This window comes from Bacillus rossius, chromosome 3, assembly GCF_032445375.1.
Source record: "Bacillus rossius redtenbacheri isolate Brsri chromosome 3, Brsri_v3, whole genome shotgun sequence".
In the NCBI taxonomy this organism is placed as follows: domain Eukaryota; kingdom Metazoa; phylum Arthropoda; class Insecta; order Phasmatodea; family Bacillidae; genus Bacillus; species Bacillus rossius.
Window position 1 is genome coordinate 4,353,365 of NC_086332.1, and position 27,111 is coordinate 4,380,475.

At 43.9% G+C, this 27,111-nt stretch overlaps 1 protein-coding gene across 1 annotated transcript in view; it reads left to right on the top strand.

Annotated features, from left to right (window-relative positions):
- Window positions 1-27,111, top strand: part of LOC134530119 (uncharacterized) — a 317,722-nt gene that overhangs the window by 11,236 nt on the left and 279,375 nt on the right. The gene's annotated exons all lie outside the window — the stretch shown is intronic.

The window sequence follows — 27,111 nt, forward strand, 5'->3', positions numbered from 1 at the left end:
ATCAATGGTTTGTTATGAGGTTGTCACGTTAAACTATCGTCCGTAAACCGACTTTACAGACAACCAATTTTTTTGAAGTTAAAACTTCTCTAGCCGCGTTGAACGATTTTTTGGTAGGGGCAAAACTTATGGGTTCGCGTCACCGACATGCTAGTGACGTGTTGCGCCAGACTGGCGAATCTCAGAGGCCTGTGTACATGTACACGCATACATACACTAACACATTGTGTATACTCGACAGTATCATGTGCGTGTTGGACTCTTTTTTTGGATGGGTAAAATCTTGTGAGTTCGCATCACCGACATGCTGTACTCGCAGTAAGTGAATTTAATTTGACCACGTCAATGTATGACCTTGGTCTGACATCACTAGTAAGTCATAGCTATAGGTAATGAATTTTTACGTTATTTTAGCATACCAATCACATCTGTTGTGACTAAAAAATGATGTCAGGATAAATGATATTATGCTGACATCGTACTGATATAATATCAAAATCATTTTCTTATGTACATTAGACGTGGAAATGATGTCATATTACACATTTAAATACAAATTCACTTCTGTTGACAGCCCCCTTGACTAGCTATTTTTTTTTTTTTGTAAAATCAGTATGCGCGAATTTTTTTTTTTTTTTTTTTTTTTTAGAAAGTGAAAGAAAATATAAAATATAAGTTTTAAGAGTATAATTTTTTAAGATTAGAAAGAAAGTGTTTCTCTACAGGTGTCATGTTTTAATTTTCTCATATTAAATAAACTTAACAAATTTATTAATTGTATAATTAACGATTGCTTGTGATGCTTACGCAAGGGGAAGCGAGAAATTTCAGTTTGGCATTTGTAGTTTGTTCTTTTCGCTTCCTCCGAGTGTAATTATGTACCCTATGTCACAGCATTAATTCGCAATTAATTTGATTAGATACGAGACATTTTAGCTCAGCTCGCCTGGCCGTTCAAAAACACTTCCACCTCTAAAAACTTTACAATGGATGAATTGCATGCTTTCGTGGGGATTGTCAGAAACATGCTATCTACTTGACCTCAGGAGGTTGCATGTTGAACGACAGAAGCTGCCGCTAGTGTTGGAGACATCGGTAGCCATGGTCGCTGAGTCTCGAGCTGGGTCCACCCTCTCTGCTACTAAGTCCACCTTCTCTGCTACTGGGTCCGCCCTCTCTGCTACTGGGTCCGCCCTCTCTGCTACTGGGTCCGCCATCTCTGCTACCGGGTCCACCCTCTCTGCTACTGGGTCCACCTTCTCTGCTACTGGGTCCGCCCTCTCTGCTACTGGGTCCGCCCTCTCTGCTACTGGGTCCGCCCTCTCTGCTACCGGGTCCGCCCTCTCTGCTACTGGGTCCGCCCTCTCTGCTACTGGGTCCACCCTCTCTGCTACTGGGTCCACCCTCTCTGCTACTGGGTCCACCCTCTCTGCTACTGGGTCCGCCCTCTCTGCTACTGGGTCCGCCCTCTCTGCTACTGGGTCCACCCTCTCTGCTACCGGGTCCACCCTCTCTGCTACCGGGTCCGCCCTCTCTGCTACTGGGTCCGCCCTCTCTGCTACCGTGTCCACCCTCTCTGCTACTGGGTCCACCCCCTCTGCTACTGGGTCCACCTTCTCTGCTACTGGGTCCGCCCTCTCTGCTAACGTGTCCACCCTCTCTGCTACTGGGTCCACCCTCTCTGCTACTGGGTCCACCCTCTCTGCTACCGGGTCCGCCCTCTCTGCTACCGTATCCACCCTCTCTGCTACCGGGTCCGCCCTCTCTGCTACCGTGTCCGCCCTCTCTGCTACCGGGTCCGCCCTCTCTGCTACCGTGTCCACCCTCTCTGCTACTGGGTCCACCCTCTCTGCTACTGGGTCCACCCTCTCTGCTACTGGGTCCACCCCCTCTGCTACTGGGTCCGCCCTCTCTGCTACTGGGTCCGCCCTCTCTGCTACCGTGTCCACCCTCTCTGTTACCGTGTCCACCCTCTCTGCTACCGTGTCCACCCTCTCTGCTACTGGGTCCACCCTCTCTGCTACTGGGTCCACCCTCTCTGCTACTGGGTCCACCCTCTCTGCTACCGGGTCCGCCCTCTCTGCTACCGGGTCCGCCCTCTCTGCTACTGGGTCCGCCCTCTCTGCTACTGGGTCCACCCTCTCTGCTACTGGGTCCGCCCTCTCTGCTACCGTGTCCACCCTCTCTGCTACCGTGTCCACCCTCTCTGCTACCGTGTCCACCCTCTCTGCTACTGGGTCCGCACTCTCTGCTACTGAGTCCACCCTCTCTGCTACCGTGTCCACCCTCTCTGCTACTGGGTCCACCCTCTCTGCTACTGGGTCCACCCTCTCTGCTACCGGGTCCGCCCTCTCTGCTACCGTGTCCACCCTCTCTGCTACCGGGTCCGCCCTCTCTGCTACCGTGTCCGCCCTCTCTGCTACCGGGTCCGCCCTCTCTGCTACCGTGTACACCCTCTCTGCTACTGGGTCCACCCTCTCTGCTACTGGGTCCACCCTCTCTGCTACCGGGTCCACCCTCTCTGCTACCGGGTCCGCCCTCTCTGCTACTGGGTCCGCCCTCTCTGCTACCGGGTCCGCCCTCTCTGCTACCGGGTCCACCCTCTCTGCTACTGGGTCCACCCTCTCTGCTACTGGGTCCGCCCTCTCTGCTACCGTGTCCGCCCTCTGCTACCGTGTCCACCCTCTCTGCTACTGGGTCCGCCCTCTCTGCTACTGGGTCCGCCCTCTCTGCTACTGGGTCCACCCTCTCTGCTACCGTGTCCACCCTCTCTGCTACTGGGTCCACCCTCTCTGCTACTGGGTCCCACCTCTCTGCTACCGGGTCCGCCCTCTCTGCTACCGTGTCCACCCTCTCTGCTACCGGGTCCGCCCTCTCTGCTACCGGGTCCGCCCTCTCTGCTACCGTGTCCACCCTCTCTGCTACCGTGTCCACCCTCTCTGCTACTGGGTCCACCCTCTCTGCTACTGGGTCCACCCTCTCTGCTACTGGGTCCGCCCTTTCTGCTACTGGGTCCACCCTCTCTGCTACTGGGTCCGCCCTCTCTGCTACTGGGTCCGCCCTCTCTGCTACCGGGTCCGCCCTCTCTGCTACTGGGTCCGCCCTCTCTGCTACCGGGTCCGCCCTCTCTGCTACTGGGTCCACCCTCTCTGCTACTGGGTCCACCCTCTCTGCTACTGGGTCCGCCCTCTCTGCTACTGGGTCCGCTCTCTCTGCTACTGGGTCCGCCCTCTCTGCTACTGGGTCCACCCTCTCTGCTACTGGGTCCGCCCTCTCTGCTACTGGGTCCACCCTCTCTGCTACTGGGTCCACCCTCTCTGCTACTGGGTCCACCCTCTCTGCTACTGGGTCCACCCTCTCTGCTACTGGGTCAGCCCTCTCTGCTACTGGGTCCAACCTTTCCTGCTACTGGGTCCACCCTCTCTGCTACTGGGTCCACCCTCTCTGCTACTGGGTCCACCCTCTCTGCTACTGGGTCCACCCTCTCTGCTACTGGGTCCACCCTCTCTGCTACTGGGTCCACCCTCTATGCTACTGGGTCCACCCTCTCTGCTACTGGGTCCACCCTCTCTGCTACTGGGTCCACCCTCTCTGCTACTGGGTCCGCCCTCTCTGCTACTGGGTCCGCCCTCTCTGCTACCGGGTCCATCCTCTCTGCTACTGGGTCCACCCTCTCTGCTACTGGGTCCGACCTCTCTGCTACTGGGTCCGCCCTCTCTGCTACTGGGTCCACCCTCTCTGCTACCGGGTCCACCCTCTCTGCTACTGGGTCCGCCCTCTCTGCTACTGGGTCCACCCTCTCTGCTACTGGGTCCGCCCTCTCTGCTACCGGGTCCACCCTCTCTGCTACTGGGTCCACCCTCTCTGCTACCGGGTCCACCCTCTCTGCTACCGGGTCCACCCTCTCTGATACTGGGTCCGCCCTCTCTGCTACTGGGTCCGCCCTCTCTGCTACTGGGTCCACCCTCTCTGCTACTGGGTCCGCCCTATCTGCTACTGGGTCCACCCTCTCTGCTACTGGGTCCGCCCTATCTGCTACTGAGTCCGCCCTCTCTGCTACCGTGTCCGCCCTCTCTGCTACTGGGTCCACCCTCTCTGCTACTGGGTCCACCCTCTCTGCTACTGGGTCCGCCCTTTCTGCTACTGGGTCCGCCCTCTCTGCTACTGGGTCCACCCTCTCTGCTACTGGGTCCACCCTCTCTGCTACTGGGTCCACCCTCTCTGCTACTGGGTCCACCCTCTCTGCTACTGGGTCCGCCCTATCTGCTACTGGGTCCACCGTCTCTGCTACTGGGTCCGCCCTCTCTGGCCCTCTCTGCTACTGGGTCCACCCTCTCTGCTACTGGGTCCACCCTCTCTGCTACTGGGTCCACCCTCTCTGCTACTGGGTCCGCCCTCTCTGCTACTGGGTCTACCCTCTCTGCTACTGGGTCCACCCTCTCTGCTACCGGGTCCGCCCTCTCTGCTACTGGGTCCACCCTCTCTGCTACTGGGTCCACCCTCTCTGCTACTGGGTCCACCCTCTCTGCTACTGGGTCCACCCTCTCTTCTACTGGGTCCACCCTCTCTGCTACTGGGTCCACCCTCTCTTCTACTGGGTCCACCCACTCACCTACTGGGTCCGCCCTCTCTGGCCCTCTCTGCTACTGGGTCCACCCTCTCTGCTACTGGGTCCACCCTCTCTGCTACTGGGTCCACCCTCTCTGCTACTGGGTCCGCCCTCTCTGCTACCGGGTCCGCCCTCTCTGCTACTGGGTCCGCCCTCTCTGCTACCGGGTCCGCCCTCTCTGCTACTGGGTCCACCCTCTCTGCTACTGGGTCCACCCACTCTGCTACTGGGTCCACCCTCTCTGCTACTGGGTCCACCCTCTCTGCTACTGGGTCCACCCTCTCTGCTACTGGGTCCACCCTCTCTGCTACTGGGTCCACCCTCTCTTCTACTGGGTCCACCCACTCTGCTACTGGGTCCACCCTCTCTGCTACTGGGTCCACCCTCTCTGCTACTGGGTCCACCCACTCTGCTACTGGGTCCACCCTCTCTTCTTTGGGTCCACCCTCTCTGCTACTGGGTCCACCCTCTCTTCTTTGGGTCCACCCTCTCTGCTACTGGGTCCGCCCTATCTGCTACTGGGTCCGCCCTATCTGCTACTGGGTCCACCGTCTCTGCTACTGGGTCCTTCCTCTCTGCTACTGGGTCCACCCTCTCTGCTACCGTGTCCACCCTCTCTGCTACTGGGTCCGCCCTATCTGCTACTGGGTTCCACCTATCTGCTACTGGGTCCACCGTCTCTGCTACTGGGTCCACCCTCTCTGCTACTGGGTCCACCCTCTCTGCTACTGGGTCCACCCTCTGCTACTGGGTCCGCCCTCTCTGCTACTGGGTCCGCCCTCTCTGCTACTGGGTCCACCCTCTCTGCTACTGGGTCCACCCTCTCTGCTACTGGGTCCACCCTCTCTGCTACTGGGTCTACCCTCTCTGCTACTGGGTCCGCCCTATCTGCTACTGGGTCCACCGTCTCTGCTACTGGGTCCGCCCTCTCTGGCCCTCTCTGCTACTGGGTCCACCCTCTCTGCTACTGGGTCCACCCTCTCTGCTACTGGGTCCACCCTCTCTGCTACTGGGTCCGCCCTCTCTGGCCCTCTCTGCTACTGGGTCCACCCTCTCTGCTACTGGGTCCACCCTCTCTTCTACTGGGTCCACCCACTCTGCTACTGGGTCCACCCTCTCTGCTACTGGGTCCACCCTCTCTGCTACTGGGTCCACCCTCTCTGCTACTGGGTCCGCCCTCTCTGGCCCTCTCTGCTACTGGATCCACCCTCTCTGCTACTGGGTCCACCCTCTCTGCTACTGGGGTCCAAGTCCACGTTGATCTAGATATACAGTCCAGTCGACACATTCTCCCATATCTACCAGCGAGGCGTAATACATACCTTACCGTTACCTCTGACGTTACATTGCTCGCCTAGAGTCTTAACAGTTTAAGATATATGCAGTTAATATTCATATCCATCGCAATGAAAATCATGACGCAGAACCGTATTACATGTTTGTTTTACGTGCTATTGGAAATAGGGCATTCAAGTACCACAGAGTACCACATTGCCTTTAAAATCCAACAGAACCAAAATTCAACGCAAACCCGTATTAACCTTTTATTTATGTAATGTCGGCTCTAAAATGAACAAGTCATATCCTCAGTGCCAAATAAGGCCACAGCAGGTAAAGGAGATCTGTTCCTCAGTAGCGCATGCAGTGCGCCACTTCGCTCGCGAGGTCGCGTGTGGATACCGCACTGCTGTGGTGGTCGCGTGGACATTGGCTGCCCGCGGACTGCTGACCTGGAACTTCGCGCCCAACGACTCGGGCTGCTTTCCCCCCAGGACAATCGCCTCCATTGTCGTCGTCCTCTCCGGAGGACACCGCGGCGACGGGTCTGCTGGAGTCCCGAGCAGGCGTGGTGCCGTCTGCACCTGTGACATTGTGCTCGGGCCTCTGTGGCAACTGCGTCGCGCGTCTGCTGTCCTGCTTCGGCGTCGTGCTGCAGGGACTCGTGTTTAGGGACATTAAAAATTCGCGGTTTCGATGACCTTCAAGATAGTCTACATATTCCTCTGTATACTCGGGCAAATAACGCCAGTTCGTTGGCTGCTGATCTGTGAGTCGTCTAACTAGTTTGCCCGTGATTCGTTACTTCTTTGGTGAATGGTTTCTTATTGGCTCAGAGTTGCCCAGACGAACAGTGAGCCAATAGGAAAAGCAGCTTAAAAGTATAATTTTATTAATTTCAGACTATCGCGAAATGAATCTGCGCATTTTTCCGGTCTCTACTCATATGTTTATATATTTTTACACAGGCAATATTTATCTAAATTTTAAAACTTTATTCACCAGGTTTTTACGAACATTTTATATCCTTCTGAATTTCGTTCAAGGTGGTGGAAACATAACATATTTTTTTAATTTTTATGTTTGCTTCTGCCGTCGTCTTGGAAAATTGTTTTACCGTCTCAGTTTCCGTGTCTGCTGTGATCTTTGTCACGCTGTGGTGAACTGAGACACTCGGTCGTTCTGAGTGATGGCTACGACAGTTGCTGCTTGCTGACCTCGGACTAGCTCCAAGTCCACTCAGGAGTCGAGGCTTTGCCCCGGTCCACGCGACGCGAGACCACAGGTGTTTGTGTGGACCCTCGCAGACAACGCGCATACAGCTGAAATCACCGACCACACTGCCATCTATGAACCTACAAATGAAGTAACGCGATCGAAAATGCGTGGCAATATAATGCATTTAAAAAAAAATCTATTTTCAACGGTTTTTTAAGCTCGAAAAGAGGCACTAAATAACTACCAGTCTCTCATAGAAGAGTATTAATAATAAAAAAACGCTTCAAGACCTGTTTATTGCCAGAATGCTCGTTACCGTTTCAGAACGCTGAAAAGGTTTTACTTTTCGTTGTGTAAACAGTGATTTTTTTCCTAACCTAACTAGAAGCTATGTGCATTTGTAGAATTGGTCTGGGGTAGGGGAGGGACCTAGATGATTCTCAGGCCGAAGCCTATACGCCTGTTCGTGCTGTGATTAGTCACGCATCGTGTGCTAGGAGGGGATTGGCCAGCCATGACAGCGGTTGTTGTCATGACCAACTCCCCTCACTCTTAATTCTTGACTATGACTACTAGTTAAGTTGGGCCCATGTAAAACCTGCATAGACACAGGGGAAAACCCTGGGCCGGGTTTCATGCGGGAATCAAACAATCATGCATTAAAGCAAGTGAGAAAACTAATGGTCAAGAGGGGAAAAAGGTCCAGGTAAGAAGAGTTGGGCGGGGCAGAAAGAATCAACCATGCAGGGGTTGGGCGCTTGGGTCTTGCGGCCCGCATTGTTGTGGTTGGGCGCACCTGGGTTGTGTTTACCAGGGGCGGGCGACTTCACTCGTCGTGCAATGATTGGAGCGGCCGCGCGGGTCCGATAGGCTGCCGCTAGCCGCCTGGCTGGCGTGACGTCACGCGGCGGCCGAACTTGGCGCTGATGTGACGTCCATGACCCACTTGAGGCTGTCCACACGCACCATCTGGCAGGTGCGTCGCTAGCGAGCTACCCTCGTGGCCTTGTGCTCGAGGAACTGTGCCACAGAAAATAATCGAATACACCATTGGGCTGTGGCAGATAGAGATAAAGCATCACTCAGGTCATTCGGTGGAGGGAAGCGTTGGACGTAAGCAGAAACGGTAGTAAAAAAAAGTAAACAACATAAGGAGTGCGCACACTGTCTCGCAGTTTTTTTTTTTTTAATGAAAGTGTTGCAATTGAACACCCGAAAAAAGCCAACACATCGTCTGAAGATGTCATTGTCACCTCTAGACTTGTTCTGAGCCAGTCAAACACGATTATTACTCACAGGATTTCCAGCACGTGTGCGGAGAAGAGTACATCCAGGCCGCTTTCCGTGATCCCCAAGGCCTGGCCTGGGCAGTTAGGGAAGCCTTATTTTCACAGACGAGAGAGCCAAACTTCCGATCGTGCATCTTCGGTTGTTTTTTTTGGTTGGTGCGGCCGCCGCCATATTTTTCGTTTGCCGTGTGTCCGTGAATGTTTATTTTGGACAGCTCATGATAACTAATGGTCAATTAGGTTACGTTAGCTACATTATAAATACTTTAAAACATTGTGGACGGTTGATTTGGTTAGGATAGCTACAATAAAGATACTGTGAAATCATGTAAACGGTTTCCTAGCGCTGGATAGCTACATGTTAAAAAGTTATTTGCTAAGCAACCATAAAAAGGTTTTACAGTAATTTTAATGTAGCCATACTTACCTAATACAACCAACCATCCACAATGTTTTAAAGTATTTATAATGTAGCTAACCTATCCTAATTGACCGCAAAATTTAATGCCACACCGGTTTATACAATGAGATAGAACGGCGTATGACGTATGAGTAAGCTACATCCCAAATAAATACACATGTTGTGGTACGGAAAAAAAAAGCGAGCATGAACTTGGGGGAACTTCGGGCGTGGCTCTCTCGTCTGTGAAATGAATGCTTCCCGGGCAGATACACCTGTGAGGACATCCCGGTCGTGCGGACCTGGAGGAATGGTATTGGGGTAAACTTCCCGCCGAGGCCAGTAGGTGTTGGGGCTGCGGCCATAGCCCAGGAAACAAAGGTTTCAACCTGTGAAAAATTTGTCCAAAGCTGAATTTTTGCACAGTGGTAGAGTCGACTGTGCTTAATAACATACCGAAAGTTTACCACTGTAGACCTTGTGCGTATCACTGAAAATTTGCAGTTAAGTCCTAGATGACAGCGACTTGCAGCAGTTCATTAAAATGCTTCCCATTTCCGCACTTTTAACCGTAGACTCTCGAAAGCTATATGAAAATAATCTTAAAGCACTACTACTAACATTTGTAATGAATAAAGTTCTAAAAGTTAATATTAAAGGTAAGAAAAAAAATGTTAAATTATTGAAATAAGTTTTTTTACATCAGTCAAGGCAATAAAAAGACAATTCACTTAAAAATAAAGGGTCTTACGCAAATATTTCTTTAACAAAAGTTGTTGTATAGTTCTTAAGCTTTACAGGGAAATAACTCTCAAAAGTCTAGCTTAATTTATAGGATCACTAGGGACTCCCGAGCTTATCAATGTCGTCTACGCACTAAGGCAGAGCCACAGCCGCAAGCGCTGTGGCCACTCTCACTCCCACGAAATCGAAGATTTTTAATCTTTGTAAAATTTGCTCCTAACTGAAATTTAAAACAGTGGTAACATTCAAGTTTTCTAGCAACATTTGAAATGTTTACCTCCGCAAACCTTGCGCGGAACACCGAAAACGAGAAGTTAAGTCCTAAATAATACTTTATTGACCACTCAACAATATGGCACTATAATGTAATAACTATAGTATACTTTCAGAAAAGCAAACCAAAACTTACTCAAAACATTATTCTCAATGATTAAATTTAAAAATCTTTCACTACGTTTTGTGGCCGGCAGGGCCACATTTTTACTTGTAATTTATTTTTGTTGCTGGTCTCTAGTTTTATATGGTTTTTTATTTCACGTATTTTTACGCCTTTTTTAATTAATGTTAATTTATCTGTAAATTTTTTTTAATTATATTTGTTTCTGTTAATTAGTTATACGCCGTTTGGTAGCTATCGATTATGAGTTTAAGAATATCGATTGTGTTTCACGTAAATACCACTTGGTGAGCGCCCGGCGGTTGGCTGATGACGTCAGACATTCGGCTTGCCGGGAAGAAAAAATCAGCTGGGCCGGCGGGGGAGTTCGTGCCGAGCGACCGTCGAGGACAGAGCCATGTGACGGCGCGGACTGGTATGCCGGACGGCAACGGGCGACGAAGAGTATTGGGTTGGAGGCTCCACGATGGGTGACAGGGCAAATGGATTGCCCTGTGGTACAGAAGAAATCAAGGTAAAGAGAGGCCGCGATTTTGATTTTTACCCTCGTGGTGCTGCACTGGTTTTTGGCAAACCTAGTGAACTGTGTATTTTCCCATACTAAATTTTATTTGGACGGAACTTTTATTAGCCTGTTTGGTGAAGAGGCCCATTTGTTTCACACGTTGTTCCAGTGTGGGATTTTTTAATAAGGTCGCCCGTTTGTCTGTAGTTGCAATAAAAGTATAAGTTTGGAAGAAACGAACATTTTGCAATTTGTTTTTGAGACTTTGTCATCGGAATTTGCATACGTAAAGTTGGCATTTGGCTAATATATCAGCTTGTGCAGTATTATTAAATGTATGCGATCGGTATTGGACTACATGCGCAGCCTGATGTTGGTTGGTTACGGCCATTCTACGTTTTTATAAAATCATTGGCAAGTTAATAAAGAAGTAAGACTTTGTTGGAAGCTGATGATAAATACTTCTGTGGTAACATGGTTATGTTACGTGAAGAGTTTTTGCTACATTTCCCTTAAAAATAAGATAATTTTTTTTGGTCATCGTTCACGCCTTTGTGAATTCGTACCTATGGCCCGGCGTGGCATTAGACTCTGGAGTTGGTGAGGAAGGTCAGGAAGCCAGCGCACGCCTAGGATATTAACTTTGTTTTTTTGGCAAGTCTTTAGCAACGAACATCTGAAGAAAGACTAAACCGTTGATTGAGAGTTTAAGAACTTTATTTAAATAAATTTTTTGTACTTCAGTTTTATTATTGTAATATTTTTTTATATATTTATATATTATATTGATTGTCTTGTTTGATTTTTGGTATTAGGGCAGTCAGTATATTTTGATATTTTATAGTGGCCACGCCTCACGCCCTTATATATTTTTATACTTGTTGTTATCAGTATTTATATTTTTACGATTTTTTAAAGGTTATTGTTAGTATCGCAAATGGGGATAAGATGCTGCCATTATTAACGTCAGCTTTTGTAACTAAGCTTGTATGGTTATGTATAGTAAAAATTATTTTTGCAAATTTCTATTTTTTAATAACATACGTCCAAAGTCTTGCCTCTTGTTTGTTTAATGGTTACTCTACTATTATATCCTTTGAATTTTTTGGCCTGACCCCTGGGCAGTGGTGTGGGGAATTTATATTGTTTAGCTTTTTATGCCTGGTTTTAATATTTATTTTTTCCCTTCGCGCCCAGAGTGAGTCGGGGACGCAACCCCTCTTCCAATTGAGGAGGAAGAAGGGTTACAACCTGCGCCACTCTGCTTGGCAGAGACTTTGGACTTTTGCGATTTTGCTGACTTTTTTGATTTTTTTAATAATGGCAGTTTCTTGGATTTATAAACTTCCCAAAGAACAGGTTTACGCTAATTTGCAAGCAGCGGGAGTAGAGAGTGGTCTGGAGGATGACATTGATACCTTACGCAGGAAATTAAGTACCCACATTAAAGAAGGGAGGAAAAAACCTGTTGAGGAAAATGTGGAGAATTCGGAGATCAGCCAAGTAAATTCATTGAATACTGCTATGCAAAGTAAATTGCTTTTTAAGGAACTGGATAGGTTGCCATCTTTATGCTCCGGTGGGCCAAGAGATTTAATAAAGTTTTGCTTGGGAGTAGATAGTTTGAAAACTAATTGTTGTTTACAAAATGAGCAAGAATTGTTAAGGTGTATTTCGACTAAATGTAGCGGGATCGCTAGAGACGTGATTACGTCAGGTATAAATAAGTCTGTTGGATGGTCGGTAGTGAAAGAGAATTTGTGGGAATATTTGTGCCCTAAGAGGGTGAAGGACGATCTAATTAAGGAATTGATTTTCCGTTTTCAACGGGAAAATGAAAGCACCTTAGAATTTATACAGGATATTAGAAATCACGTTAATGTATTTGGTCTGCAGTTAGATGATCACCGTTTTGTAGCTATTATTTTGGAAAATCTAAATCCTGCCATCAGACACGAATGCGCATTTATTGGCAGACCTAATAGTGTGGAGGAACTCAACACTTGGGCTATCCAGGTTGATAATATTTTTTACGCTAAATGTGAATTCGATAAGTGTAAAGGCAAAATCAATTTTAAACCGGTTTGTTTTAAAACGCCGGGTAATGAAAAAATTGATAAGACTTGTTTTAAGTGTAATAAGGTAGGGCATTTTGCTAAGGATTGCTCGGTTTCGGAGGATAATAAATTTGTTTGTGGTTTTTGTGGCAAATATGGTCATTTAGAAAAATTTTGCTTTAAAAAGAAACCGGAGCAGGAAAGACACAAGACATGTTTTAGGTGTGGCAGCATGGACCATTTGATAAAAAAATGTAATCGCAAGAAAAAATTAGTTTGTGGTTTTTGTAATAAAGATGGTCATAATAGCGGGAAATGTAATTTCCGTAAGGAAGTTAAGAAATATCGATTTAACAATAAGCATAGTTTGGCGGTCATTCAGGCAAAAAGAGGTTTATGTGTCAAAGTTTGGTTGTATGATCGTGAGATAGAAGCTTTACTTGATACGGGGGCTAGTTGTAGTTTCATCCAGCAGAAATTTTTGAGTAATTTGGTGCGCGATCATAAATTTTTGAAAACTAAGATCGTAAGTAGTCAAGGCATTAATGTGGCCATGGCGGACGGGCAAAAGGTTCAGGTAAAGGTAAAAGTATTTTTACATTTTAAATTGGAACATTTATCTTGGACACGTGAATTCTGGATAATGCCCGATTTGATCCATGAAGTAGTTTTGGGAATGGATTTTTTAAATGATAGTAAGGCTATAATAGTGTGCGGCGAGAAAGTAATGAGGTTCGATTTTAATGATAAAATTAAGATAAAATTGTGGGAGAATAAAAAAAAAAGAAAGGTGGTTTGTGGTGGTATCGAAGGGTTAGAGCAAAGGTTGGGTGAGAAGGAAAAATTGCAGATACAGCAATTAAACGAGGAATATAAGGATGTTATCACTACTAAAATTGGCAAATGTACGCTAATGCCATACAAGATCGTGCTGGTAGATGAAACCCCTATTAAATGTGTGCCGTATCAATGTGCCCCGCCTAAAATGAAAGCCTTTCGAGAAATTATTAATGATTTACTTGATAATAAGGTAATAGTCCCTTCTAAATCCAATTTTGCCTCACCTGCCTTTTTAGTAGATAAGAAAAATAAGGGCAAATATCGTTTGGTCCTTGACTATCGCCTCCTTAATGACAGGGTAAAACTAGATCCGTTTCCCATGCCTAAAGTTGAAATTGTTTTGCAATATTTGGGAAAAGCCAAGTTTTTTACGGTGCTTGATTTGAACTCGGCGTTTCATCAATGTGAATTAGAAGCAAGTAGTCAGAAATTTACCGGGTTTGTCACTCCTTGGGGGCACTTTGAATGGACTAGAGTGCCTTTTGGGGTGAATTTTGGGGCCCAATGTTTGTCACGAATTTTAGGGCACATATTACAAGAATATCAGTATAAATTTGTAATAAGTTTCTTGGATGATATTTGTGTTTTTTCAAATAGTTTTGAAGAACATATAGAACATATAAGAAAAGTACTTGAGAAACTAAAGGGAGCCGGCTTTACCGTAAATCCGGAAAAAATAGTTTGGGCCCGTAGCGAGATAAAATTTTTAGGATACATAATCCGAGAAGGTGAATTGGTCATGGACCAAGATAAGATAAACCCCATAGTTAATTTCCCGGCCCCCCGTAATGTTAAGGGAGTGATGCGCTTTATAGGAATGCTTGGTTATTTTTCCCGTTTTATACCGAATTACGCTAACCTATGCGCGCCTTTAAATAATTTGAAAAGGAAAGATGTTAAGTTTGTATGGGGGGAAGAGGAAGAACAGGCCTTTAGGAATTTAAAGAAAGCCATAGCTCAACCCCCCATTTTAATACTTCCGGATTTTGAGCAAAAATTTATTGTGCAAGTGGACGCTTCGGGAGTAGGTCTGGGGGCGGTTTTGTTGCAAGAACGTGAGGGAGGTTTAAAACCTGTTATGTATGCTAGTAAATCCCTAAATAAGCACGAGTTAAAATACAGTGTATATGAGAAGGAAGCATTAGCGTGCATATTTGCGTTGGAGAGATTTGAGAGTTTTCTTGAACATGAGAAATTTGAATTATGGACTGACAACCAGGCTTTGACATGGCTTTTTTCCCACCCGCGGCAACTAGGGAAAATAGGGCGGTGGATCATGCGGTTGACGCGTTTTCGTTTTGACCTCAAACATATGAAAGGACAGGATAATGTAGTGGCCGATGCCTTATCGCGCATGTTTGATGAACATGAGTTTCAGTGTAAAGACGAAATGAGAACTGAAGACAAGGAAGAATGTAACATCCTGAGGGAATTCCCTCAAGGATTTATTGATTTGCGCGAAATACAAAAAGAGGATCCTGAGACTAAAGATTTAATAACGCGTTTGGGACAGGATACTACTATAGACTTAGGAATGAAAGACGGGCTTTTGTGTTGGATGAAAGATGGAGAACATAAAGTTTTTGTTCCTAAGGGGGTAAGGAAAATGATAATGCGGTATTACCATGATTCTAATATAGGTGCGCATGGCGGAATCGAAAAAACTATAGATAAAATCTCTAAAGAATTTTTTTGGCCAGGTTTGAAAAAAGACGTAAAAGATCATGTTTTAAGCTGTGAAGATTGCCAGCGCGCTAAGCAATCTAGACATAGTAAGATAGGTAAATACTCTGTTGAAGCTCTGACTAGACCTTGGGAAAGGGTTTATTTGGACATTTTTGGGCCCCTACCTAGATCATTAGGGGGGAATAATTGCTTACTTATAGCGGTAGATGGTTTTTCTAAATTTTGTTTTTTTTTGCCTTTGCGTAATATGAAAAGCGAGAATATTATTAAGGCTTTAGAAACTAAAGTGTGGGGTTTGTTTGGTAGCCCGGAGCAAGTAGTATCAGATAATGCTACATATTTTAAGAGTAAGTGTTTTGAAGTGATGTGTTTAGATTGGGGTATAAAACATATTACTACCAGCCCCTATTATCCCAACCCTAATTTGGTTGAAAGGGTGAATAAAAATGTCAAAGTGGCCCTCACGATTTTTCATCAACGTAACCAACGGAAGTGGGACAGTGTTATCCACGTATTAAATTTAGCTTTTAACATGACCATACACAGTGGTACTAAATTCACACCATCGGAAATTTTTTTGGGAAGAAATGTACCCCATCCTTTACTAAATTGTTGGGGTTTGCGTCCAGCCCTTTTGGAAACCCGAAGCCCCCGTTTGTTGGAAAAAATGTGGGAAGAAGCAGCCGAAAATCTGCAAAAGGTTAGAAAGAAAATGAGTAAGTTTTATAATAAGGGGCGAGTGGATAATGTATTTAAAATTGGTGATGAAGTGCTATGCAGACAATTTGTTTTGAGTGACAAAGTAGGGTATCAGAGCTCTAAGTTAGAGAATAAGTATGATGGACCGTATAAGATTGTAAAGATTTTAGGGCCGGTTACTGTCTTGTTGGAAGAAGTTGAAAGAAATAATAAGGTAAAAAAGGCCCATGTTAGTCATTTGAAAATGTTTGTAAGGCGGAGTTCCTAAAATGAATGTGGATGACCCTTTTAGGGTGAATATGGCTAAATATTTTTATTTTTATTTTATTTGGAACTTACTCTGGTATGTTTTTTTTTTTATATAATTTGTAGTTGTGGTTATTTTTAAAATTTTCTTTGCTGTTTAAATTTTTTTTTGTTCAAGGCGGAGGTTGTGGCCGGCAGGGCCACATTTTTACTTGTAATTTATTTTTGTTGCTGGTCTCTAGTTTTATATGGTTTTTTATTTCACGTATTTTTACGCCTTTTTTAATTAATGTTAATTTATCTGTAAATTTTTTTTAATTATATTTGTTTCTGTTAATTAGTTATACGCCGTTTGGTAGCTATCGATTATGAGTTTAAGAATATCGATTGTGTTTCACGTAAATACCACTTGGTGAGCGCCCGGCGGTTGGCTGATGACGTCAGACATTCGGCTTGCCGGGAAGAAAAAATCAGCTGGGCCGGCGGGGGAGTTCGTGCCGAGCGACCGTCGAGGACAGAGCCATGTGACGGCGCGGACTGGTATGCCGGACGGCAACGGGCGACGAAGAGTATTGGGTTGGAGGCTCCACGATGGGTGACAGGGCAAATGGATTGCCCTGTGGTACAGAAGAAATCAAGGTAAAGAGAGGCCGCGATTTTGATTTTTACCCTCGTGGTGCTGCACTGGTTTTTGGCAAACCTAGTGAACTGTGTATTTTCCCATACTAAATTTTATTTGGACGGAACTTTTATTAGCCTGTTTGGTGAAGAGGCCCATTTGTTTCACACGTTGTTCCAGTGTGGGATTTTTTAATAAGGTCGCCCGTTTGTCTGTAGTTGCAATAAAAGTATAAGTTTGGAAGAAACGAACATTTTGCAATTTGTTTTTGAGACTTTGTCATCGGAATTTGCATACGTAAAGTTGGCATTTGGCTAATATATCAGCTTGTGCAGTATTATTAAATGTATGCGATCGGTATTGGACTACATGCGCAGCCTGATGTTGGTTGGTTACGGCCATTCTACGTTTTTATAAAATCATTGGCAAGTTAATAAAGAAGTAAGACTTTGTTGGAAGCTGATGATAAATACTTCTGTGGTAACATGGTTATGTTACGTGAAGAGTTTTTGCTACATTTCCCTTAAAAATAAGATAATTTTTTTTTGGTCATCGTTCACGCCTTTGTGAATTCGTACCTATGGCCCGGCGTGGCATTAGACTCTGGAGTTGGTGAGGAAGGTCAGGAAGCCAGCGCACGCCTAGGATATTAACTTTGTTTTTTTGGCAAGTCTTTAGCAACGAACATCTGAAGAAAGACTAAACCGTTGATTGAGAGTTTAAGAACTTTATTTAAATAAATTTTTTGTACTTCAGTTTTATTATTGTAATATTTTTTTATATATTTATATATTATATTGATTGTCTTGTTTGATTTTTGGTATTAGGGCAGTCAGTATATTTTGATATTTTATAGTGGCCACGCCTCACGCCCTTATATATTTTTATACTTGTTGTTATCAGTATTTATATTTTTACGATTTTTTAAAGGTTATTGTTAGTATCGCAAATGGGGATAAGATGCTGCCATTATTAACGTCAGCTTTTGTAACTAAGCTTGTATGGTTATGTATAGTAAAAATTATTTTTGCAAATTTCTATTTTTTAATAACATACGTCCAAAGTCTTGCCTCTTGTTTGTTTAATGGTTACTCTACTATTATATCCTTTGAAATTTTTGGCCTGACCCCTGGGCAGTGGTGTGGGGAATTTATATTGTTTAGCTTTTTATGCCTGGTTTTAATATTTATTTTTTCCCTTCGCGCCCAGAGTGAGTCGGGGACGCAACCCCTCTTCCAATTAAGGAGGAAGAAGGGTTACAGTTTGACTAAATATGATATTTATTCAATAATATTAGAAGAGAGGTGTTCTGAAAAATGGGCACAAATTAAAATACGTATTACAAAAAAACGTAGAGCCCGATGTGAAAACATTAAATAAAAGTAGTTGCAAAGTTCTTAAACTTTAAATTAGTTTATTTGTTGAGAGCTTGGTACAATGTGTCTGACCGCTAAAGCGATCCGAGCCTCGTAGTGTATACTACTGCGATGTTGTCGAAGTAGGCTCGGGTCGGGACGAATTTCGCTGTAAAGAAACAAAGGTTTTTAATACATGGAAAATTATCCCAAAGAAGAAACTTTGTACAGTTGTAGAATGAACGTTTCTTAGTAACATATCAAAAGTTTACCGATGCAAACCTTGTGCGTCACGCCAAAAACGAGCAGTTAAGCCCAAAATGTCAATTTTTTGCAATGATCCACAATAATGAATATTGCAAATGCAGTTTATGGAGTAGACTGACAGTATGGAACCCAAAATAATCTAGAAACATTGCCCTATCTGAGGATAGTGATAAAAAGTACAAAGTTTAAACATCTTTCTATAAATAGACAATTTAAATCATAATAGTTAACGAATTCACTTTCATTCAATTTTTAGGAAATATAAATACATTTTACATAAACTTAAAGAGCCCAAAATGAAAATCGCTTGAAGTAAACATTGTTGCATATTTATTCATCTTTAAATTGGTATATTCTTTAAGTGTCTCATACAATTAGTCTGACCGCTGAAGCGATCCGAGCCGCGTAGTGTATACTACTGCGATGTTGTCGAAGTAGGCTCGGGTCGGGACGAATTTCGCTGTAAAGAAACAAAGGTTTTTAATACATGGAAAATTATCTTAAAGAAGAAACTTTGTACAGTTGTAGAATGAACGTTTCTTAGTAACATATCAAAAGTTTACCGATGCAAACCTTGTGCGTCACGCCAAAAACGAGCAGTTAAGCCAAAAATGTCAATTTTTTGCAACGATCCACAATAATGGATATTGCAAATGCAGTTTATGGAGTAGACTGACAGTATGGAACCCAAAATAATCTAGAAACATTGTCCTATCTGAGGATAGTGATAAAAAGTACAAAGTTTAAAATCTTTCTATAAAATAGACAATTTAAATCATTAAAGTTAACGAATTCACTTTCGTTCAATTTTTAGGAAATATAAATACAATTTACATAAACTTTAAGAGCCCAAAATGAAAATCGCTTAAAGTAAACGTTGTTGAATATTTATTCTTCTTTAAATTGGTGTATTTTTTAAGTGTCTTATACAATTAGTCTGACCGCTGAAGCGATCCGAGCCGCGTAGTGTATACTATTGCGATGTTGTCGAAGTAGGCTCGGGTCGGGACGAATTTCGCTAAGAAACAAAGGTTTTTAATACATGGAAAATTATCTTAAAGAAGAAACTTTGTACAGTTGTAGAATGAACGTTTCTCAGTAACATATCAAAAGTTTACCGTTTCAAACCTTGTGCGTCACGCAAAAAACGAGCAGTTAAGCCCAAAATGACAATTTTTTTGCAACGATTCACAATAATGGATATTGCAAATGCAGTTTATGGAGTAGACTGACAGTATGGAACCCAAAATAATCTAGAAACATTGCCCTATATGAAGATAGTGATAAAAAGTACAAAGTTTAAACATCTTTCTATAAAATAGACAATTTAAATAATTAAAGTTAACGAATTCACTTTCATTCAATTTTTAGGAAATATAAATACATTTTACATAAACTTAAAGAGCCCAAAATGAAAATCGCTTAAAGTAAACATTGTTGCATATTTATTCATCTTTAAATTGGTATATTTTTTAAGTGTCTCATACAATTAGTCTGACCGCTGAAGCGATCCGAGCCGCGTAGTGTATACTACTGCGATGTTGTCGAAGTAGGCTCGGGTCGGGACGAATTTCGCTGTAAAGAAACAAAGTTTTTTAATACATGGAAAATTATCCCAATGAAGAAACTTTGCACAGTTGTAGAGTGAACGTTTCTTAGTAACATATCAAAAGTTTACCGATGCAAACCTTGTGCGTCACGCCAAATACGAGCAGTTAAGCCCAAAATGTCAATTTTTTGCAACGATCCACAATAATGGATATTGCAAATGCAGTTTATGGAGTAGACTGACAGTATGGAACCCAAAATAATCTAGAAATATTGCCCTATCTGAGGATAGTAATAAAAAGTACACAGAGTTAACATCTTTATATAAAATAGACAATTTAAATCATTAAAGTTGATAAATTCATTTTCATTCAATTTTACGGAAAAGTTAATACATCTTACATAAATATAAAGAGCCCTACGTGAAAATCGCTTTCAATAAACGTTGTTGCATATTTATTCTTCTTTAAATGGGTATATTTGTTAAGGGATTCATACAATTTGTTTGACCCCTGAAGCTATCCGAGCCGTGTAGTGTGTACTACTGTGAGGTTGCCGAAGTCGGCTTGGGGTCGGGACGAATTTCGCTGTTAAGAAACATGGAAAACTATCCCAAAGCAGAAATTTTGTACAGTTGTAGAATAAACGTTTCTTAGTAACATGTCAAAAGTTTACCGATGATCCCTTGTGATCACACCAATAACGAGCAGTTAAGTCCTAAATGATAATTTCACAAACGATCCACAAAATTGTGTTTCGTAAATAATTTAATAACTCTATAAATACTTTTTTTAAGTAGGTTCCCAGTATACAGCAAACTTGGTTTGTCCTCAAACGCCATACTACTACGGTAATAGGAATATGAAATCACTACAGACAAGATTTTGTTCCGTTTACTATGGTGAAACCAGAGCTAACCGAGAAATGACCGAACGTCCCGGAAAGTTGTGATTTTGACGATATTGCGCGAGTAGCACACCCGTACGTGACTACAAAGAATGGATAGTTTCCTTAACCGTTAGGATTTCTGGTACGAACACCCTCTCACAGGAAGGGTCATAAAATACGGTCAAACTCTTGCAAAAACATCCACCACCGCTCTTTGCCACTAGCAATCCAACGACGTCAGCTAGGCGCAGCACTCAAATACATTAACTTATTAAAAAAAAACTGAATATGTAATGCTACCTATACGTTTTACAACACAACTCGTGTTTTATTTATTTTCTGAAAAAAAAAAACCCTATTATTATAGGAATTATGTTGTAAAAGTGAAAAAAAAAACGTAGAGTAGATTTACGATGTATCGTTTTATTCAATTTTTATGTAGTAAACAGATTTTAAAGAAGTAAATATATAATTTTTCATTTTGTCGAATACAGGCTACATTAAAATTTTGCATTGTTCTGATCGAAAATAAAACGATGTATCAGAAATAAAAAAAAAATTTGTTGCTAAAAAAATAATTTTTAATAATAAAATTTTTGAAACAGAATAAATCCATGCAGATACAAAACCAGAGGTCCTCTAGAGTTTTTCATTTACAAGTTCCAAGCAGAAATCGTTTATTGTTAATTTTATTGTATCAAAAAACATTCATATAAGAAAAAAATGCATATCTCATTACATGTAACATACACCCTCTCATATGATTTAGCTATGTTTTAAGTAATCCCTAAATAAGACCCAGTTGAATGAGTGTCGCAGTACGCAGTGTGTCGCAATGCCGCGCTGGAACGGCGCGGCGGTGGCCGTGAGAGATCAGTACGGCCGCAGTACACTGCAACGCTCGGGCCGCTTTAATGAGCCAACTAATTAAGTTAGACTCTTTATAAATATACTGTCTTAAAGCTAAAGGTATAACCAAAAACATTTATTTAGACATTTTTCGCATTGGACTCTTCAAATTGGTGTAAATAGTATTTTTATCTGAGTGGCAAAGATAAAAAATAATATGTCATGAATTAATCGCTTAAAATCACATCTTTAATATTAACAATTTATGCTTTTTACAACATTAATAGCTGTATTAGAGTCTCAAGATTATTTTGGTAGTTTTATGGACAGTCTAAATTAAAAACTGTACAAATGGGTAGAATTTTAATGGACTGATGTAAGTCGCTGTCATCTAGGACTTAAATGCAAATTTTCGGTGATACGCACAAGGTCTACAGCGGTAAACTTTCGGTATGTTATTAAGCATAGACAAATCTACAACTGTGCAAAAATTCAGCTTTGGACAAATTTTTCACAGGTTTGTGGCTTTTTAAATCTTGGTTTCCTGGACTACCAGGGCAGTTTGCCTCTGTGTGCGCGGGTGTTCTGCGGGGGGCGCGGCCGGCATTCCTGCGAGAATACGCGCGACGCGCTAACACTGCGCTGTCCCTGTGACGTCATGGAGCCTCGGCTGTGGCGCGTGGGTCGGCGCTGACCTTGGACACCTCGCGCCGTGTCGGGACTGCGCGCCGCGCGCCGGAGTTCGTCAACAAGCACCGTGCGTTGCTCTGCGAGTCACAGTTCGACAAGCACCGTGAGTTGCTCTGCGAGTCACAGTTAGACAAGCACCGCGTGTTGCTCTGCGAGTCACAGTTCGACAAGCACCGTGTGTTGCTTTGCGAGTCACAGCCGGGAATGGGTATCACTGGTGGTCCTAATAAAAACTGTCAAATTTGTAACAAGTTACGTGACACAGACTTTATGTGACAAATTAACATGTCAATCGCCACTTGTTTTTTTAATGCTTTTGGCAGATATTATTTATATTTTAATATGTACTTTTGTTGAAGCGAATGAAGGAATAATCACATTGTACAGTGACTATTAGTTACAATGAATATGAACGGAAATTAAATGTGATTATCTGCAAATGCGTGATCAGAAACCCCCGGAAAAGTAAAGATGAACTGGTTTAGCAGCGCATACCTCCATCTCCGGCGCAGACGGGGAGTCGAGGTCCTAACAGCGAGGAAGCACTCTGTGTATACTAGGAGAATGTCTGCGATAGATGTCTGTAATTCCATTCGAATACTTCCTTCGCCGCCAAGTCATCCTTATCATCCCCTTACACGAAATACTCCTTTCATCGCGTCTCTTTTGATGCACAGCGCGTAAAACGCACGTAATGTAAGAAGTTTATCAGGTTATTGAATAAGGTAGCCAGTCATTGTGTGAGGAATCCCTCGCCTTTATTCAACCCTCACACTTGTGCTGGTTAATGAGATGAAAATTGATGGTGGATTGTTAGCGGTTCTTTTTATGGAATTACTTCTCGTGCCTTCTTATTCCCTCCTCTTTCATCAACCAGTCCCTCTGTACCTGCGGCTTACCGCCGACAAAAAACTCATAAGCAAGAGGATTTGAATATCATCTCGGGAACAAAGTGTGCCGACTGAATGCGTGGCTGGACAGGACCTCGCGAGGAATTATGCACACGTCGAAGATTCCCACTTCATAAATACCTCCTCGGGAAAAAGACCGCTCAGACTTTTAGAGAGTGGTTTATTAGCAAAAAAAAAAAAAAAAAAAAAAGTAAATAAATAACCTCTCGGCACGAACATTTAGTTTGGTACTGTCGTGTCTCGAATAACATCCACCCGTGAAGTTTAACACGGTTTTTTTATAGCTAAGATCCCGGCTCATGTTTCACAGTTTCCACAAGGCCTGCAGCTAATTCCAGACAGAATACCGACAGATGATGGGTGTAATTTAGCACATTGTTAAACGGCGAAATAAACGGCAATCGCACTCATGAGTCGTAAACAGTGTTGTTTGCGCTGTTATTGTTCACGTGGCCTGCTGGGTGGTCGTGTTCGCTAAGGCGTCGCACTCATGTCGCTACTGCAGAGGCAGATACAGTGTTGGACGTAGCCCTCTCATGGACTCGTGGTCCAGCACTGGCAGGCTGTGCGCGTCCGAGCTGGGTCGTACCACGCACTTCTACACACGAGCTAAGCTGAAACTCGTGGGTCGTATCACGCACTTCTACACACGAGCTAAGCTGAAACTCGTGGGTCGTATCACGCACTTCTACACACGAGCTAAGCTGAAACTCGTGGGTCGTACCACGCACTTCTACACACGAGCTAAGCTGAAACTCGTGGGTCGTATCACGCACTTCTACACACGAGCTAAGCTGAAACTCGTCCACACAAAAGGTGCTACGCGAATCTCGCACATTATATAACCAGAAAGCTAGACTGCACAGTTCGCTAAACGCGTTGTTCCATGGCCATTTCCTTCACGTGGAGACCCTTTGAATGTCGACTAGATTGCTACCGGTTTATCCCTTCTATTCTAGCTGAAGTATTAGGTATCGTGCTGAGAATTATCCCGGGCATGTCAAGTTATCTCTCTTGATTCTATTGCCGAAATGTTACAGGTTTGTTTAATCTTTCACAGTATTATCTGCGGCCAGATAAATTCGCGTAATTTTCACAGGATTTAACTGTGAGATTTCATGATGTCAACTCGACGCCACACCGACACATGATTTCGACAGTTCCATCTGCTGAGGAGAAAAGTGCAGAGGAAGAACAACCGAAAGTAAAGTAAAAACTTTCTAACTATCCAATGTGTTACATCTGGGGTACGTACCACAACGCCGAACGTACAATAACGCCGAAAACCATAACGCCGAATGCCAAATCGACTACAAGGCCGACAGCTAGAAAACTGCTGTGTACCACAACGCCGAATTACCACAACGCCGAAATACATTAACGCCGAAAAATGTCATTGCAGGACTGCCACAAAGGTTAGGTAAGGTAAGGTTAGCACACAAATTCATTCAGTTGTTTTTCATTTTGCTCCTGTGCCCCCCCCCCCCCCCCCGCAGCAACATTTTTCAGCGTTACTGTATTTCGGCGTTGTGGTACACAGCAGTTTACTAGCTGTCGGAGTTGCGGACAATTTGGCATTCGGCGTTGTGGTATTCGGCGTTATTGTAAGTTCGGCGTTGTGGTATTTCGGCTTTGTGGTAACGACCCTTGCAGCTGCGGGGGAGTCGAGTGGTAAGACTGCTGGTTGATGCAGGGAAGAAGGCGATGCGGTGCCGGCGTCACGCACTGAGCTGGCCGACTCTAGGCACGCACCTGCCCGCGTGGGTCGACCTCTGCAAGGTGGACGGGTGGAACCAGCCCGCGACCTTGGCACCGAGCGTTTCTGCAGACGGGACGCCTCTTAAGGCTGGGTTTACGATTGATTTCCTTAAGAATTATAACTTAACATCGAGCACACCATTACCTAAGTCAAAACTACATTTTCCAGTTTACGATTGACATAGAAGTCGTTAATTCTAACCAATCACAGCACAAAACACATGGTCGGCCATTGTTCGAAACGGAGAAGCAGGTTTGAAATAGGTTATTGACAAATGGGATATCTATTTTTCGAAATGGATGATGATTACAAATGACAAATATACGAATTCTAACCCAAAATACTGCCTCGCTCGGTCCAATAATAAGACATAAACTTCCGGTTGAAAGGTTCCGGTTTGTTGTGATTGGTCGCTTCCCTTAAGTCTTAAACGAAAAATATAAAATATAACCATTTGTGTTAAGTCTTAAGTCATCATATGGTTCGCACACGACCCGTCAAAATTCACACACGACAATCATAAACCATTCCACTAGTTTACATAGAATCACATTGTAAGTACACGACTAAGTCTTAAGGCTTAATTCTTAATTTTCAATCGTAAACCCACCTTTACACCCCCTCCCCCCTCAGTCGTGATACCTGTCCGGTCCACGCCGCACTTACGCCTGCTGGTTCCCGCCTGCAGACGTCCGACAGCAACTATAAGGGCCCCTGGGGCAAACCCTTGAGTGTCGTGTCGGCCCTTCACCCCCTGATCATCTGCGGAAGGCAACAACGAGCCACTGCAGGTTCGCTCTCGCACGGACACGCCGTGGTCAACCTCCCCGTGGCGAAGACAGGGTATATAACCCAGTCTAGAGACTGGAAACATTCGCGCTTTCGATGACCTCTAGGATAGACTCCACAACCCTCTGCATACTCAGGCCAAATGTCACTTGCTCATTGGCTATTGACTCGTGACACTTGTCAACTGGGACGCTTGCGATGTGATACTTTTTTTGGTTGAAGGTTTCCCCATTGGCTATAAGTCCTTCAGATTAACTGTAAGGCCAATCACAGAAGCAATATAAATGTACAGTTGTTTGGATTCTAGCATTTCGTGAAATGAATCCGCGAATTTTTCCGGTCTCTAACGCAGTCCGCGGGCCGAACACCTCATCCTAGCCATCCACAGACATCCCCGCGTGCCACTCGCATTGTACCCCACTGCCTGTCGGGCCTTGTCCTTATTGTTCATTCCACAACTTTCCAAGCCCCAAAGTTACAAAAAAAATATACATATATTTATATGTAAAGACTGTAAAAGTGATTTGTACATACATATCGCACTAGGTACGAGATTGGAAGATTTCGATTCACAAAAAAATACTTGAAATTTCGTCGCATCAGCGTAAACCCATAAGCATTGCAACTGATCTCGAAACTCAACCCCGGGCTCACCTGATGCCCGGGGACTGGTGGGTTCCCCCCCCCCCCCTTTTCCCCCCTGGGGTAGTGGGTTTCTGGTGCGTGCTGCGTGACAGCCTGGCATGCCTTCACCAGCAGTCACTGCCTGTACGTTATCAGTTGTATATTTACATTTTTATTTATAGTTATATTACCTAGTACAAACAGTTTAGATAAGCTGGAATACAACCAAAAAAACTTAACATTAATATGTCAAATTATTTTTAATTTAATGACAATTTCTCATGCCAACAGTTAGCATTTATTGGTTTTTATTTTTATTGTAGCTTATCTAACGAACAGGCCGTGCTATATTAAAGTATTTTTCAATGTGCCATTCCAAATCACACATTGCTAACACACAAAGCTATAATTATACATGTTGGTGGTGATGACGGGTGCCTGTCGCTGGCCCGTGAGGCGATCACCCTGGTGGGGGCACGTCGATTTGTCTAATCGTGTTTCCCCACCTTCGTTTTGCCTAAAATTTCGTTTTGCCTAAAGTCTATTTGCCTAAAGTATATTTGCCTAAAGTTGTTTGGCTTAAAGTCATTTTGCCTAAAGTCGTTTTGCCTAAAATTAGTTTGCCTGAAAGTCATTTTGCCTAAAGTCATTTTGCCTAAAATCGTTGTGCCTAAAGTCGTTTTGCCTAAAATTATAATCGCCTGCTTAAAAGTTCCCTTAAAGTTGTTTTGCCTAAAATCGTAATGCCTAAAATTCGTTTTGCCTAAAGTCGTTTTGCCTAAAGTCATTTGGCCTAAAGTTAGTTTGCCTAAAGTCGTTTTTCCTAAAAGTCGTTTTGCCTAAA